Source organism: Pelmatolapia mariae, linkage group LG10_11, assembly GCF_036321145.2.
Source record: "Pelmatolapia mariae isolate MD_Pm_ZW linkage group LG10_11, Pm_UMD_F_2, whole genome shotgun sequence".
NCBI classification, from domain to species: Eukaryota; Metazoa; Chordata; class Actinopteri; order Cichliformes; family Cichlidae; genus Pelmatolapia; species Pelmatolapia mariae.
This window is the reverse complement of record NC_086236.1, coordinates 73,763,345-73,771,479: the sequence shown is the minus strand read 5'-3', so window position 1 is coordinate 73,771,479 and position 8,135 is coordinate 73,763,345. Positions and strand designations below refer to the sequence as shown.

At 44.1% G+C, this 8,135-nt stretch overlaps 1 protein-coding gene across 1 annotated transcript in view; it reads right to left on the bottom strand.

The window, feature by feature from the left end:
* The window catches only part of cpne4a (copine IVa), a 101,436-nt gene extending 93,521 nt beyond the window's left edge, over nt 1-7,915 (bottom strand). The window contains exon 1 of the mRNA XM_063486237.1: nt 7,758-7,915. The gene's annotated coding sequence lies outside the window, so the exon portion shown is untranslated. The remainder of the gene's footprint in view (nt 1-7,757) is intronic.
* Nucleotides 7,916-8,135: the final 220 nt, after the last annotated feature.

Below are 8,135 nucleotides of genomic sequence, written 5' to 3'. Positions count from 1 at the left end.
GGTACTCGAGTCTTTTAAGTGATGTATGTGTAACACTAATTTTGCTAAGAGCTATTCAAATAAACTTTATTATTATTACCATTAATATGATGCTAAAGAGGACCTTTGAAGTATCTTGAGCTACCTGAGAACTTTATGTAGCTCTGAGCTTAATTTATGGAACTTTAAAGGATGTAAAAAAGTTTAAAAAAAAAAAGTAGAAGACAACAAACCTGATTAACCTGCTGCAGCTGCTGCATCAGAACACCAACACTAAAGTTCGCCTTGCATGTGATGCAGAGATACTGGAAGCATGACAGCAGATGAGTGAGGCTGCAGACACTGCAGAGGATGATTCAAACACAGGCTGTAGGTGTGGATGTCCTCATTCGCTGAGGGTCATGATGAAGTGATGCACTAATGAAGTGAGGGTGTGACGGGCATATGTATATGACTGAACATGGAAGCTAATCAGTTAAGTGTTAGCGTGTTTGTAGGGGAGGAACTCATCTCTGTTCTTGCTTCATGTCTCTGACCTGCAGACACTCCTCTGCAAGTGTCACAGCGAGGTGAGCCTCAGCTGCTCAGTCAAGCAGCGGATGAATCCTCCCACCTGCTGAGGCTCGCAGCGCGATGACATCCAACAGCAGATTAAAGAGACGCTCATGAAAATCACATCACACAGATCCCTGTGCAGCTGCAACACTACAACCCAGTTAATAATTCATGTCATTCAGAGGCTCCGCTCGCTGATGCCGGCGGGTTCTGGGTAACGTAGCTGGTTTCAGCTCGGCGATGAGCAAACAAAGTGTTTGTGCAGAAGAATAAAAAGTGTGAGCGCTTCAAGCAGACAGCAGAGAGAACACGACAGCCAAGCACGTTTCTGCAGCAATATCCTCTAACAGGCTCATCATTCATTATGTTTCAAAGATCAAGAAACTTCTTACACTTTTCTCCTGATTCAAATGCTATCAACTCGTTATCAGCTGGTCCTATCAGCTGGTCTCAGCTGGTCTCAGCTGGTCCAGTCCTCCTGCTCTGAAACCTCAGGTCCTCCACTCGTACAGTGAAACTTTAAAAAGTGATGAAAAAGCCGTGCTGATGTTCATGGATGAATTTTTCATCACATCTTCGAAACTAAAATATTTCAACAAAAAGACTTTTTTTGTCTGTAGCACACTTATCTGGGCCCACGTTACCATGGTAACCAAGGAAACAGAGGTTTAACTGTTTAAGGTAGCAGCTATGAACCCAAACTGATGTGTTTCTAAACTTCACTGAGTTTAATGCCAGATTTTACAAACACACACACTGACATCAGGTGTGATTCAACCACAAAGCCTTACAACCTCCAAATGGGGACTTTTAACCCTTTAAAAGTGGGAAATATTAACTTCTTGTATATGGACATATATGAGTACAGATGAGACCAGAAAGACGAGAAACTGGGCGTGTCCAAATTCATGGGCTGCATCCTCCTGAGGCCACATTTGTAGGCCGATTACGTCACAGCGACGCGACGAAGGCTGTCCAAATTCGTAGACTCCTCCGAATGCAGCCGACAAATTCGTCCTCCTTTTCCCCGAATTTGAAGGATGGGTCGGGTGTGTCCTTCGTGGTCCACCATATCCCAGAATTCATAGCGCGGCCCAGCCAATTCCAGTTTCCAACAATGGCGGCCGCTACTTAGCTTTAATATTACTCTTATTAATCTTTCTTGTGTCCTTGGGCAAGACACTTCACCCGTTGCCTACTGGTGGTGGTCAGAGGGCCCGGTGGCGCCAGTGTCGGGCAGCCTCGCCTCTGTCAGTGCGCCCCAGGGTGGCTGTGGCTACAATGTAGCTTGCCATCACCAGTGTGTGAATGTGTGCGTGAATGGGTGGATGACTGGATATGTAAAGCGCTTTGGGGTCCTTAGGGACTGTTAAAGCGCTATATAAATACAGGCCATTTACCATTTACCATTTTCTGGGTCACAACACAAACTTTCAACATATTTTCAGGCGAAATTGTAGCTGTGTAAACTTCAAATATCTGCTCGGTTTATCAAGACATCACATATTTGCAAAAGTGCTCCGACGTTTTCTGAGACGTCTGTTAACCACCCGCTCGATAGCTAGCCGAGAGCTCGAGGGTCACTGGAGCCGCCGACAACGGCGAACTCCCGGCACATCATTTTCAGATCACCGCAGACTTTCGCTACTCAGGTTAAACGTGATATATAAGTCACTTAGACAACCTAAAAATGTTATTGTTTGTCTTTTTTCAGTGTTTTATTTGTTTGTGAGTAAATCGGTTTGGCTGAGATTAAAGTTTTTAGATTAGATAAAACTTCATTAATCCCCTGGGTGGTTTTCACACAGCTGAATAAACGTCAAACAGAAAACTGATTAAACAGAAGTGTGAGACGATCAGAGTTTACGCCAGTGTCCTGTTACATTTTAGATAGCAAGGAGCAGACGGCCGAGTTTATTCAACTCCACCGAGACAGCGGTGATGCTAATCAGAAGGCTAGACCGTCCCATTTCACAGCCGTTTACTTCCGGCCTACCCAACCTTCTGAGGACCCGGCCCACGTAGACCGCGAAGGCCGGGTCCTCAGGAGGATGCAGCCCATGAATTTGGACATGACTACTGTGCTCAGTTCAGAAAATCAGTGATGGAGGTGATGGGGATAAAAAAAACCATGAAGACAGCGACTTTAAACGCCAGGGAAGAGAAGAATCCCTGTGCTTTTATTTTGAAAGTCCAGTCGCTGATAACCTGTTAACCACCAGACCAGTGGAAGCAAAATACTTATAAATAAGGCGGCTCATGACTTTTGCACAGTACAGTACTTTTTTTCCCTTTATGTTGTCAATAAGCAAACAAACATGTTAACCTGAAGCTGAATGGCTGAGAGCAGCTGGTGGAGCTCAGGGATGAGCGAGTGAACTCTGGGTTAGCGACTTTAATTGGACTGAATTGGAATGAATGGGCCACTTCGTGCTGTTCAATATTCAGTTGTTGTGATTCATGACTGCGGTGCATTATGCCGCATTCGGGGCAGGATGGAAAAACAGGACAGCTGCTCAGAGTTCATGCATTATTCACTGTTACCTCTGTGTTCACACTGGTTAAACAGGCCCGATCAGCTCCATTCAGCGTGTTCCTGAGTTGTAGCAGTTTGTCTCCACCAGCAGCACAAAGCAAACAAACTGATGGCTGCTTACACGTCGACCGGATCAGTGTTAATGTGTTTCCTGAGAGTTGTACAGCTTCACCGGCTCTGAATCCAAATGTTCTCGTGTTGAAGTTTAAGACAAAGTGTCGATAATTCAGTGAAATGCAGAAATGTGATTTACATTTTGATCCTCGAGTACAGGTGAAAATGACCCAGAAATAGCCAGCATGTGAGGCTCTGTGATTGGCTGATTGCTAGTGAAATGCATTATTTTTTAATAGACACAAAAGGCTGCAGTTCCTCTGACGTCCAGCAGAGGCAGCAGTGAGTCAGTCCACCAGACTCCAATGTTAAAACTTTACAGCAGAAATAATCATGCTTCCAGCCTGAAACACAAACTGTTTGCTCTCTATATATCATTTCTCCCTCCTAACACCTGTACGGGGTAAGAAGGGTTTTAGAATTCACCTGTTTAAATCTGAAAAAGTCTTAAACTTTGACGGACAGCTGGATGGCGACACAGGAGGATGTAGCTGCTAGCTGTCTGCTCAGCTTCACCTCAGCTAATCAGAATCCCTGAACTGGACCTTTGACCGTGTTTAGCTGTTGGAGCCTTTGGAAACATTTTTAATGACATTATCTCACCAGTAACAGGTAATATTGATGCAGTAATGTGGCTGCTGTGAGGTTAATTGTATTAACAGACTGTCCAAGAAGTCTGAGCTCCGGCTTCAGAGAGTGAAACTAATGATGTTACTGAGCAGTAAAGGCCAAAAGGCTAAAACTGAGAAGTCAAATCATTTGTCCGTCTTTCATCTACAGTCTTTGTTCTGTGCTGAAGGGGAAAAAAGGTACTGTAGTACAGAAGTACTACAGAGTACTACAGAGTACTACAGAGTACTTTACTACAGTACCTATGTGCCTCAGGGGGCGTTGCCATGGAGATCTGAGTCTCTGTTGTTCTGTGACTGAAACACACAGCATCCTGTGATCAGCTGATTGTCAGCATAGTGACGGAGAGGAAGAGTGACTCACCGTCATCATCACCTGCTGTATAAATAACACAGTGCTGTGTGAAGCTGTGAAAAACTGCCTAAACGTACTGTCACTGCAGAAGGACAAATGAAGGGGGCGGGGTTTCTCGGGGGGGGGGGGGGGGGGTGGCCCACGGACTCCTGTCCCACTGACACAAATACTCCCTGAGAACATGGACTCATCTGCAAACAGCAGCTGCTTCACACAAACACTTTCTTCTTCCAGTTAAAAAGTGACGATGCTGTTCGTTATCAGCGTCGCAGTGCTGGTGCTGTGGTTCACCTCAGGTCACTGCTATCAAACATGGACTAAAGGATCGAGTCCAGCCCTCTACATAGTTCCACATGTGTGAAGATTGCTGAAAATGTCTTCCAATAAAACACTCAGCTGTTCCTGCTCTCAGCACCACTGCAGACATGAAAATATGTGCAAAGTTTAACGTTTCTATCTCTAAAAAAAACCTGCTGTAATCATAAGAAAATAAGACTTTTTATTGAAATTACACTAATGTAGCGATTCATCGTGTGTTCTGTCAATGGAAGCTTATGAAACTTGTGTTTCTTTACATTAAAATGAACAATACACACTTTGCTCTATTTTTTTTGCCCTAAAAACATAAAACACAAAGCCTGTAAAATAAAAAAAGAAGTTAATTTTAGGATAAAATTCAATTTTCTGTAAGCTCCACCCCCAAATTCCAAATCGACCCAGAAAGGAGATATTTACTTATTGAGTAACATATATGTGAAGATAACGGAGTAGAGATGAAACCTGATGAAATATTAATCATGGCACTAATATCAGAGGAGCCCTAAAATGTCTTCTTCTTCTAAAAACTCATTCTTTTATTTTGAAAGAGCACAGTGCTTCCTGCTGTTAGACTCTGCTGTCTGTGTGGATTAAAACTTTGCCGATAGTTTGAAAACCTCCCTGTCCTGTAACCTGTTTCAGATGTTTGCGGATGAGCTGACGGAGGAGAGGTGGCGTCTTTACGAAAACCAGAGTAGCTCACAGGTAGTTCCACATTTGCTCACGCTGCCCCCTGGTGACAGCACACAGCTACAACATGGAGACGGCGATGTGCACCTGCAGACTGCCAACACACAAGCCTGGCCTTTAAAGTGCTTTTTATATCAATTCTGTTCATTTTATGTGGCATTGTTTGTATTTTTAATTTGTCACAGATTCTGTTGATAACATGGAGTTTCTGGCCGCAGGGCGGAGTGCATACACGACGATTGTCTCAGGGTCTCCTCTCTCCAACCTCCAGCTGACACTGGGCTGGTTTGAGGTCATGCTGTGAGGTGGGAGAGCGTGGAGTCCAGGCAGGGAAGGAGTTACTGCCCCGAGTGGAGGAGTTTAGTATGTTGAGCAGAGCGAGAGGATTTCTGCAGTGACGAGGACGCTGTGCCGGTCTGTGTGGTGACAAGAGAGCTGAGCGTGAAAGTGAAGCTGAATGAAACGTGGTCCAAAACTCTTTCAACAAGATTAGGAAAAAGAACGTTTGTAACTTTGAACTTTTCTAATCCTGTAAAAATAATCAAATAAATCTTGAGGATGTGAGCAGAGCGGGCTCGGCGGCCTGAGGCCCTGCGAGGCGTTCAAAGACATGGCACCAGGTATTTTTAGCTGAATTTAATGTCCGATTATGCAGCTGCGGCACAGGTTTATCTGCTCGTGTTTCACGGGTTTTTATCAAAGCTGCACCTTTTACATCTCCTCCCTGAGCTTTATCGCTCTTCTTCATCTCATCACCTCACACGTCTGCAAATCAGCCCAACTTCAAAGCAAATATTACAAACGTTTCCCAACCTCTGGCTCATGTGCTGCACAGAAGTCTCTGAATGCAAAACAGGTCCTCACCGTCCACTAACAGGCAGCAACCAGGACCAGGGAGTCACATGACCCCTGTGACTTTAAACTAATTGGCTACACGGAAAAGATGCTGGGATTTATGAGTATCTGGTTTTGCAAACCCAAACTAAGCATCTGTAACAAAACAAGAATAGATTTTAAAAAAATGTTCTCAAATAGAAAGAAAGAACACGTGAGACACACTGGCCACAAACAATGATTACACAGTGGTTAGAAAAAGATGCAAAAGGGCCCAAAACATTAAGCAACATGGACACAGAGGGGATGCCCAAATGGAGAACACCAAACTAACAGATGCACAAAAGCTAACTAATAAACTGAGAAGACATGCAAAACGATCACAAAAGAGACAAATAGTGATCTCAGAGAGACGTGAAAAGGGGGGGAAAAGTGGTCACGTGTGCAAAATTGGATGTAAAATGAATGAAAACTGAAAAAACCTCCAAAAGATGAAAACTGAAAAAAGTTGTAAAATGTTGAGACCGGACATAAAAACCAAAGTTATTAAAAACATGTAAAATGATCACAAAAAGAAACAAACAGGTGAAAAGAAAGCACAAAGGTGCATAAAGGGCCTAAAATGCCAACCAACAACAATCAGATGGGAACTGGTCCCAGAGAAGACAGAAAATGATGATTAAGAAACTAAACAGGTTAAAAGTAGAAAAAAGAAAAATATTGTAAAAAGAAACAAAATGACTGAAAAACCCAAAGAAACAAATAAAAAAACAGATTTTTAAAAACGACTCTGCAAATAAACAACAAACTAGCACAAAGATTCACAAACGAAGCGCAAATTCAAAAAACTGACAGGAAGGTGCTGCTGAGGTCACTGTGACGTCACCACAGGTGGAGACGGATTAAAACGGACTCACGAAGCATCGATGCTCTGATCAATAAACACCGAGAACCATAAATGATATCAAAGTACGAAGATCCTTCATTCTCGGAGAATCAATCATAACTGATGCTTTATTGATCAGTTCGAGCTGAGAAGTTTTTCATCTGCAGGGATAATAATGAATAACTCGTCTCTCTGTGCGTGATTCATTTTTTTATGAATAATAATGATCCATCATATTGATTAATGAGCCAAACACAAAAAGCGATTAAGGACAAACATTAGTCTCCAGTCGGAGCTTCACTGGCTGCGAGGAAACGTCAGCGCTACTGAAGCTTCTCCTGCCCCGCTTTTTAAAGTACCCGTGAAAAATCCACAGACAGTCACGGAGCTCACCGTGGGGTCATAAATCAACACCTGTGCTGTTTCTCACAAAGAAACACTAACACTCAATCTCATTTCAAAATAAAGGCCCAGTCCTTTCATGTCCACGGGACTCAGTAAATTACGTGGGCTCATTTCCACATATCTGAAAGACACGCAGCCAATAGGAGCGCTCCAAAATTTACATTTACCCCATAATTAAAACAACTGATGAACAAAGCAACAGAAAACAAGACTGCATCCATTCACCCATCCATCCCTCACCCATCCATCCTCCGTGAGACTAAAGACATGAAGAGGAGAAGATGAAGGTGCATGCTTTTACCCTGAGATGCTCAGAGTGCCGGAGTGAATCCAGCTTTAATCACCTCTCAGTCATCATAAAGGTTAAAGAATCAGGCAGGAAGTCAGAGTGGAGACATAAAAAATAAAAGAATTATGAGTAAAGGCTGTGAAAGAAGAAGCTCTCTGAGTTTTTACCTGCTCAGATGTTCATGAAGAAGAAGAAGAAGAAGCTCCAGAGCGAGAAAAGCATCCAAAGTTTCCGCTCAGCTCAGACGGACTGAACTGAGATCAGCTGCGAGCGTACGGACACACAGCTTCAGCTTCATCCTCCTCCTCTTCCACCTCCTCCTCCTCCTGTGGCTGCTGGAGAGCCTTTCCAGCTTCCAGTCACCTCGCGCAGCTTTATAGCGGGGAAAGCCTCACACACGCCGGCGGAGAGGGAGCGGAGGACGTGGGAGAGGAGCGCGGGCTGCAGCGACCCCTGCAGGCCGCACACCGGCGGCACAGGCCGGGCAGCAGAGCCGGAGGAGCGGCGCGGACCGAGCTGTGAGACCTTACTCATTTATAATAAAG